The following is a 9,425-nucleotide window of genomic DNA, read 5'->3' as shown; positions in this document are numbered from 1 at the left end:
CATTATGTATCTGGGGATGACTTCTAGCTCCTGATCCTCCAGGTTTCATCTCCAAAATTCTAAGATTGCTGTGTGGCTAGTGAGATTTTTAAAGCTGCTATCTGGTTCCCTTTTTTTTGTTGTTGTTGTTGTTTTGTTTTTGAGACAGGGTTTCTCTGTGTAGCCCTGGCTGTCCTGGAACTAACTTTGTAGACCAGGCTGGCCTCGAACTCAGAAATCTGCCTGCCACTGACTCCCAAGTGCTGGGATTAATGGCATTCGCCACCACCGCCTGGTTCCCTTATCTGGTTCCCTTTATTTTTATGTTAGGACTCTGTGATTAACTTTTGGATTCCTCTTCAGTAGCTGTACATTCAGGCTTTTCTTCCTAGGAACATTTCTCACTCCACTTCTTCATTTGTTCTGGTTCTTTCATGGATGGGTCTTAGACAGCAGGCCACCTCTGGTCCTCTAGAGTGGAAAATGGGGAGACTGAGGTCCTGATGACATGACTTGTCATCTATCACATTGAACAGCAGCAGCTGAGTGATGTGACTTCAGTTGAGTTGTCACCTTCCAGCTTATTCCCAAGTGAAGGGGCTCTAGGTTCTACGCAGCCACACCAGGTTCTGCAATGCCTGGAAAGTGAACAGAAAACCAGCTTGAAGTTTGTGAGGTGGCCTGCTAGGAAGAGAGAAATGAAGATTGGACAATAGAAAGAGGGTCAAGAGGGTCAAGGAAAGAGGCACAGTGGGGCAGGGGCATGGGATCTCCTGGACTCACAGCACCAGGCCTTAGCTTACATCTGTGGGACAGGGCTGTTTCAGGAATCAGTCAATACCCATAATGTTCTGGAATGTGTGGTGGCCATAATGAGTAAGGCAATGCTGTCTGAGTTGCAAGAGTTCTTTGAGTCTGGGGCCTGTAGATGTGAAGCCCCTTTTCTTTTCTTTGCTGTGGTAACTGCTATGTTCCCAGAGTTCAACATGCTGATGAGGTGGGATCTGCTAGAAGGAGGCTGACTCTCTGGGCTCTGCTCTACTTTGGGGCTCTTCTCTTCCTGTGATCTGGTATCCAGAGTCCAGGCACCCCAGGCTCCCTCAGGCAGGCTTGGTGGGGGTGGTGGGAGGGAGGCTGAGGGAAGCCAAGCTGAAGATGAGCAGAGAGGAGGCATGGAGCCAGTTTCAGATCGTGCTCTGGCAGAAGCCTTGCAGCTCTGCCTTGTAGTTCTCACCTTGGTCTTAAGCCTGTTCTTCAGTCTCTTGCTTCTCTACTGTCCTAGCTTCTACTGCTTTCAGTACACCTATAACCCCAGCTCCTCCCTGACTTCAGCTCCAGGCTCCCCTTGCTTCTCCATCTCATCTCCATTATCTCTACCTTGCCATTTCTTTCTATTGGGAGGGGGGGCTCCCCTTTATCTTGTTCATTTTTTTCCTGTGCCTCTGGCCCATCCTTCTCTCTCTTTCTCTGCTGTAAGTCTGCCATATTTTCTATTCCTGTCCATTCCCATCTTTCTCTTATGCTTCTGTCTCCTTATTGACTCTTCTAGTTATCCACATAGCCTTCCCTATGTACCTCTCTCCCCTTGTACCTCATTATTGGCCACACTATTGGATCCAGGGAGCTGTTGGCTAGATCCAGGGTCCATGCTTAACCTTTACTTGCTCACCCGATGAAGTTATAGTAACAAGGCTAAATTTAATCAGCACTTAATCTCCAGAGCTGGGTACAATCTTCTGTAATTTTCTCGGTAACTCTGGAACAAGAATATTTTTGTACCTATTTTGTAGATGAGAAGAATAGGTCTAGAGAAGCAAAATAGCTTGCTGAAGGCTTTTCAGCCAATCACATTGAACAGGCAAATGCAGGCTGCCTACCTAAAGGGCTCAATGAGAGCCCTGGGAAATGTTGGTTCACTCTTTCAGTGAGACTGAGAATCTCAACCTCAATCAGAGTCTGTCTCTGTATCTCTATCTTTCTCACGTGTATGTGTGTGTGTGTGTGTGTGTGTGTGTGTGTGTGTGTGTGTGTCCCGTGCACAAGTGTATATGAATGTGTGTGTCTGTGTGGAGGCTAGAGGTTGTCCTCATGTATTTTCTCATCTCGCTCCTCACCTGAGTTTTTCAGACAGTCTCTTACTGAACCTGGAGCTTTTCAACTAGACCAGCCAGGGAACACTGAGATCTGCCTCTCTCTACCTTCAGCACTGGTTACAGCCATGCCTGGGCTCTGTATGGGTGCTGGAGATCCAAACACTTTCTCATTCTTGCATAAAAAGCATTTTACTCACTGAGGTAACTTCTCAGCCCCGTCCTCTTTCTTTAAGCATCCTCTGTCTTCCAAGGGTCTGATGGCTCCTCCTTCCTTTAAACATTCCTAGCTTGGCCCTGAGAGTCTGTATCTCAGTTAGTCTCAGAAACTCCAGGAGGTGTCTGCTGGTGAGACAGTAGTACTGGGAACTTGCCTAGGGGTCACACAGTAGGTGGTTGAGCAAGGATCTGAGCCTGGGGAACTTTGGCTGTCCAGACCTTCTCATTAGAGACTCCCCTTCACACAGCCCTCAGAACAGAGTTGTGGCCCCACTGTGACTAGCCCAATGCTTTAAGCTGTTCTTGTAGTTCTATCCCAGCCCTTGGCTACAGCCTGCTTCTATAAGCACTGCCCGCTGTGGCATCCTCTGTGTCACCAGCACTAAAGCCTGTTGAGATTGCTCGCCCTAATGGGTGCCCAGGGTGGGGGATTTATAGACAGGGATCCCCAGGGAGCTGGACAAGTGTTTTCCTCTCCAGCCCCACTGTGCAGCCCAACATCTCCCTCGTTCCGGCCCATCGCAGCAGCTGATTTAACTCAGTGGCTGGGGGATTTAGCTTCAGTGCTGGTTCCTACTATAAATCCCTGGGCAAATAACCAAGTTGTGCATCAAATCTGCCCAGGAGAGAGTAGGAGCAGATGCTCTTATGGCCACAGCACAGGGCAGGTGGCAAAGACTCCAGGCTTTATCATCCATCTCTGGCCATAACACCAGGCCACACCTTGTTCAGGCTCACTGTCCAGTCAGTCAAATCTTACCAGCCCCATGTGTCAGGTGCAGGTTCTGACTGATGGCAGACTCTGATCTCTACCATTCCATTTGGAATTTGTTCACCTGACATCCCTCCCCAATTCCGAAAAGGACAAACCTGACTACTGCTCTAGGGTCTGGTCTTGCTTCCCAGTTGGGCTTTGCTTGATCTCTCCCTGGCTGACCAATGTAGGCTCAGTGGGAATGTTTAGAATGTAGAGACCACTGGGGCTGAGGCAAATTTGCAGGCCAGGAAACGGTGTGTAAACCCCAGAGAGTAGAGGCATTTCCTGAGTGAAAGAGAGAGGGTTGGGTAGCTGTAATTGGGATCCCAAACTTTCTATACTTTGGCCTATATTCAGAAAAGCAATGATGCCTCTGTGGTCTGCATGGGTCTGGGGATGAGGTAGCATCTGCTGGCTTCTCTGATGCTTCTGACACCTCTCCATTTTTCCAGTGGCTCCTCCTTGAGGCTCCCCTCATTTCCCCTCTGCTTCTGTGTTTTCCTATTCTTTTTTCACAGCTTTCTCCCTCCAGACCTTGAAAGCACTCTTCCCTGGGCTGACCAGCTAGTGGTGATGGGCTGGTGTTAGAGCCTGGTTCTGGTTCTGCTCCCTAGAAAGCTCCTCATCCCGAACCTGTCTCTGGTGTCCATGATATCTCCCTCCTCATCCATCTTCCCTGTCCTCCTCCCTGCCCCTGCCGACCGCCTCCGCCTTGGATATTACAGACACTGAATCAGCAGCCCTTACCAGTGTTCTGCTGACAGGGAACTTTCTGCCTCTGAGGGCTCCTGGGTGGGATCAGAGTCCCTCCTGGAGCCTGTACACATGGAGTGGGGGAAGAAAGGAAGGAAGGAAGGAAGGAAGGAAGGAAGGAAGGAAGGAAGGAAGAAAGGAAGGAAGGAAACAGGCAGATGGAGAGGGAGAGATGAAGGGCAGTCGGTAAGAGGGCAGGAAGGAACTTAGATAGACAGAAGGAGAAAAGCAGAGGGGACTTGGGAAAATATGGGGTGGTATACTGATGTGGGCTTAGAATCCAGCAGAGGCAGGTGGAGCTCTGTGAGTTTGAGGCCAGCCTGGTCTACAAAGAGAGTTCCAGGACAATCAGAGTTACATAGCAAGACCCTGCCTTGAAATAAAAGAAAAACAAACAAACAAACAAACAACAACCACAAAACAAAAACAGGGCTGGAGAGGTTGCTCAGTGGTTAGAGCTGGTTCAGTTCTCAGCAACAACATAACAGCTCAATCTGTCTGTAAAGCCAGTTCCAGGGCTTCTGACAGTCTCACACAGACATACATGCAGGAAATGCATGCACCAATGTATTTAGACACATATACATGCACCAATGAATATAAAATAAAATTAAAAAAAGAATTACTCCTCACCCCATTGACAGGACAGTAAAGGATAGTTAGTTAAAAAAAAAATGGGAGAAATGTGCAGGAAGTAAGACGCAGAGGACAGGGAGAGGGGCAGGAGGAAGGATGGAGTACGTGGTAAGCTTGTCTTGCCAGTGTGTGAGTCCCCTGTCCCCCCATCCCTGAGCTTGTCCCAACTACCCTTGAGCCCAGCAGGTACCTTGGAGGACCAGGTTCCCTAGGCCTGGGTTGAGGGGTACAGGCTGGGCCTGAGGCTCTCCCCTGTACCTCCCTCTCTTCCTCTCATGTGGTGGTTTGTACTTCATCTTGTTTGCGGGGCGGCTGGGCCTGCTCTCGGGGTTTAATGATCTGTGCCATTATTTATAGCTTTGCACGCCGAGAAACACACTGAATTTATCGCTTGCTTCTATAAATAACCCTGGCAAACGGGTGCCCAGGGATGAGGGAGGGAGGGGGAGGAAGAAGCAAAGAAAGGAGAGGTAGGGGGTAGGGCAGGGGAGGTCTCTGTGGATTCTGTCCCTAAAACAGGGTGATATGCTTGCACAAGGAGAGCAGAAGCTGGAAAGAGCGTGGGTGTGTGTTTAAGAACAAGTTAATATGAGCAGGGTGGCCTGCGCCTCTGTGAGGAGGTGAACAGATGCTCCTGTATTTCCGAGGATGTTGTGGGTTGACAGTTTCTGCTTGTGTTTGTTTCTGGTGCCATGTTGGTGACAGTGAGATTGAAACAACACAATGAGCCCCAAGAAATGGCTTGTTTGTACATGGCTGCGTATAAGAGCAGGAGTAGGCAAAGTAGAGTTTAGCTCCTGACTCCCTTCTTTAAAATGGGGGTGACAGACTGTGGAATGGTTTTTCCCCTTTTCTTCTTCTGTATGTTCAAGGACATTGGTGAGAAGAAATGAGGCCTGGGGATTCATGTTAAGCCAGTAAGAGGGAGGGAGCTCCCAGTGTCCTATGGGACAGAGACCAGGGTCATCCTTTAGACCACAGCTTTTGGGCTTGGGGGATGGAGAGATGGAGGTGGGGAGAGGAGAATGGTACACTTGGCTCCAACGTTCCTCCTACTGGTCCTGGTCCAGACAGGAGCAGAGCTATGCTCTGTCCAGTCTGCCAAGCACTGCCAAACACCCTATGCAAAGACTTGCAGTAGCAGAAGCCTGCTGGTTGTTATCCTTTGTTCCTGCCATAGGCTCCTCCCCATTCCCCTCCTGAAGCCAGCCAGGGATCAGCCTTGGGAGATGGAGAGCCCAGGCACACCTCTTCTTCCCATAGTCCCCGCTCAGCATATCTTCACAGAAACACTGCAGCCATTAGCTCAGGAAGTGTTCTGCATTGCTAATGAGGATATTTGCATATGTAATGAAGACCCTTCACAGGTGTTGGGGAAGTCCCCCTCCTCTTTTCCCTTTCTCCCTTGCCAGCTGCCACTTTGACCTGTGGCTTTGGGGCTGAGGAGGGAGTTCCTCATCTGGTTTGGAGGTGTGCCAAGGAGTTAGAGGCAAGTAATTGGGGGTTCCCTTACCTGGGTCAGAAACAGTCAAGGTGATGTCTCCATCATGTTAGTGACAGGTCCAGGGATATGTGACTGTAAGCCTGTTCGCACTCACAAAAATAAAGTACAAGGTCATCATGTCCAGCTCTTCCTTGGACACTGCAGCACATTAGGTAATCAGTACAAGTGTTCAAAACACATTCTGGGCTGCACCCACACCATGTGTACAGCTGCCAGCACACACTTCATATACACCGCCTGGCATGGCCTTGCACAGTGGGGCACGCACATGGCAAATTGGGGATTACACCTGCATTGGCATTTCCTCCTTTTGGCTTCTACCTTTTGCTTCTTCCCTCGTGGAGGCACCCATCTAGTCTGGCCAGAAAACTGCTGTCATCGCATTCAGACTAGGTAAGCACACAAGAGGCCATTGTCCTTTAAAAAGTGAAAAATAATGGGCCTAAATCAATGACGTGTAAGGGCAGGAGAAAATGTTAGAGGCAGGGAGGTGGGCCTCAGATGAGGAGCTGGAGGCAGATGGAAGGATATCTTAGGAGACAGGGTAGGGCCAGGGACACTAAAGTCCCTACAAGGTCATTCTTAGGTTATCCCCAGCAGTCCTCAACTCTCCTGCTTCAGCCCAGCCAATCCCTAGCTCAGAGGCCTCCCATCACACTCCTGTTGGTCCTGCCCAGTCACGTGACTCTTCCCATCTCTGGCAGCTGCCCCTGATGATGGATGCTGCTGCTTAACTGTACCTGTTGGGGGACAAGGACTGCACAGCTCCTAATTACCTCGTTCTAGAACAAGGACTGGGGGCTGGGCTGTGTGAGGCAGCTTTCCCTGTGGGGGCCAGGGCTGCTATCCTGAGCTGGAGGCAGGTGTTTCCCCCAGTGCCCCTGGTGATGGGGCTACAGGGGGCATCAGCCAGGGGTGTGAAATGAGGGAAGCTATTCTGCAAGGCTGGTAGTATGAAAGCTTGTCAAAACCACAGTGCCGGTGACCTGGCATATTGGCATAGGACTTACAATAAATTGCCTCTTTCTCATGTCCTTCCCACAGAGGGCAAGATCAAGGACAAGTGTCATAGAGAAATGCCTGGTATAGTCAGGGATAGAGCACATTTGAACAAAAGGTAGAAATGAGGGACTAGGAGCATGGTGGCACTTCTGAGGAGGTGGATCTTCTTCTCTTACCCATCAGGTCACCCACAGGCCTCAGCTGCAGAGGTAGTCTGGAGTTGGAGCAGGAGGGCATGAGGAAAAGCCTAGGATCATTGCTTGGAGGGGAGGAGTGGGTAGCACTGGCTGGCTGTTTGAAAAGGGTGTCTTGTCATATGCTGGTACTGGAGGCTCTGGTCTGGGTTGGCCTGGGGAGGGAGAAAAGCCCTTAGGGTTGAAACCTCAGATGGTAAAGCTCCTGCTGACTTTTCCCCAAGGGCTCCAAGGTCTGAAGGGTCATCAGAAGCATGTATTCAACAATTTCCCATTTCCAGAGCTTGGGGATCAAGCAGACAGAAATGGAGGATATGGGACCTCCACAAGGCTTGCAGCTTCTGAGCTCCTGTTATCTCCTAAGTGAGAATTCTGGGAGACTGGGGAAGGGTGAGCAGAGAGCTGGTGAACAGCATCAGGCACCAAGCCTATGTCTGTTCTCTGGGTGGCAGAGACTATCGTGGGTAGATATAATAATTGCTAATCACTGATAATTGATACAGCTCAGTGATGACTATGCCACTAGGACTCATGATTTGCAGTCACTTATCTTTGGGGTGAAGGAGAAAGGATAAGGACTGATCTAAGCCCCTGGGCAACCAGGTCTCAAAAAAGGGTAGAAGAAGACAGTTGTCCAGCATAGTGATGTGATAGTGGTCTCCTAGCCAAAGAACCTGACAATCAGTTGAAAGAAAGATTTATTTTTGTCTCATGGTCAAATCCATATGTTGAGGAAAGCATGGTGAATAAGCTTAGTTCACAGTGGGGAGGGGATGTTGCTTGGCAGATGTCCTTCATGTCACAGCAGAGCAGGAGGCAAAGAGGAACCAGTGGCTGGTTATAAACATCAAATATCTTCCCCTTGTGACCTGTTTCAACCAGGTAGGTCCACTCTCTGCATGCGTTTGTATTCACATGTGTGCAGGTGCATATGTGTTGGTGAATGTGCACATGAATGTATTTGCATATGGAGGTGAGAGGTCAGCTTCTAGTGGTTTCATTTTTTTGAGACAGGATCTCATTCGTCAGAGGTTGCCAGTGACCTAGCCATAGCATTCATCTCTCTCCTCGTCCCCATTGCTGAGATGGCAAGTGTGTGCCGCTACACCTGGCTTTTTACTTAGCTTCTAGGGATTGATCTTAGGTCCTCACATGTGTGTGTTGAGCGCTTCACCAACCCAGCCATCTTGGCATCCCTGGCTGGGCTTTCCTTCTGAAGCCTCCCAAGTGACACTACTAGCTGAGCAGCAAGCATTTGAGATGTGAGCCATGAAATTTCAGATTTAAACCATGCCAGTGGGTCTCTCTGACTTCAGTGAGGAGTGTAGAGTGTGTGTGTGTGTGTGTGTGTGTGTGGTCAGGCAGGAGGTCATTCATGTCCCCCACTGATTCCTCTTCTGGGTAGTTCCCCAACTCTACTTATACCTTTTCAGTTATTTCCCCACCTCAGAGTTGACATGGTCCCCTCAGTTGACTTGCCCTCATCAGCAATGTCCCTCCACCTCATCCCTGCACCTGACTCTTCAATACCTTTTGGAGCTCATCATCAGGTTGAAGGATGGCCAGTCTCCATCTCATGCCTCAGTGTCAGCCACTACTGGCATTATTAGCTTTGGGAGCATTGCCTGGTGAGGGAGATGCTCACTTTGTTTTTGGCTGTGTATGTGTCTGCAGAAGTAACTGCAGGAACAGACTGGAGTCAGAGCAGGAGGCTGAAGGAGAGCCTGGATACACCAGGTGCCTGGGGACAGGAGGTTGGGGTGGGGTGGGGTGGGATGGGGGAGGTGGTTAGGAGGATGCGAAGGCATAGGGGAAAGGAAGTGATAGTCCATTGTCTCTCCACCACAGCAGGCTGGAGTAGTTTGGTTGAAAGCAGGCTTTCCTAGACTGATCACCAGGCTTATGTATGCATGTGTCTGTGTGTGAGAGCACACACTCACCTCCAGAGACAGTATCACACCAACATTCTTGTTGCTTCACATTTTCTCACAGGCAGTCTGTTTGATTTGTGAGCTGCTTCCAAGGCAGATCTCTAGTCCTGTAGCAGGAGACTCTCTTTCACACCAGATAGAAACCTTCTGTAATTCCCCAGTACTGATGGAAAATAGTTAAGACTTCCAGCAGGAATTCACAGCTTTCTCTGATCTAGTCCCAACTTGCCTCCTTATATAGTCTTATCAAGTATGAAGATGAAGACTCCAAGGAAGACGAATTATTTATATTTGCATTGTCTCTGCCTGAGTGGTCAAAGTGACACTCAATAGCTGCTGGTTTGTGCCTGTCTCTCCAGG

At 49.5% G+C, this 9,425-nt stretch overlaps 1 long non-coding RNA gene across 1 annotated transcript; it reads right to left on the bottom strand.

Moving 5' to 3' along the window:
- Positions 1–275: 275 nt before the first annotated feature.
- LOC116080756 lies at positions 276–6,039 on the bottom strand. The gene is made up of 2 exons (XR_004114595.1): positions 5,948–6,039; positions 276–617 (listed from the first exon to the last, which is right to left on the bottom strand). It is a non-coding gene; the product is annotated as an uncharacterized LOC116080756 (long non-coding RNA).
- Between the last annotated feature and the right edge of the window lie 3,386 nt (positions 6,040–9,425).

The sequence above is a fragment of the Mastomys coucha genome, unplaced genomic scaffold (genome assembly GCF_008632895.1).
Source record: "Mastomys coucha isolate ucsf_1 unplaced genomic scaffold, UCSF_Mcou_1 pScaffold11, whole genome shotgun sequence".
NCBI classification, from domain to species: domain Eukaryota; kingdom Metazoa; phylum Chordata; class Mammalia; order Rodentia; family Muridae; genus Mastomys; species Mastomys coucha.
Note: the sequence above shows the minus strand (reverse complement) of the source record. Positions and strands in the feature narration are given on the sequence as shown.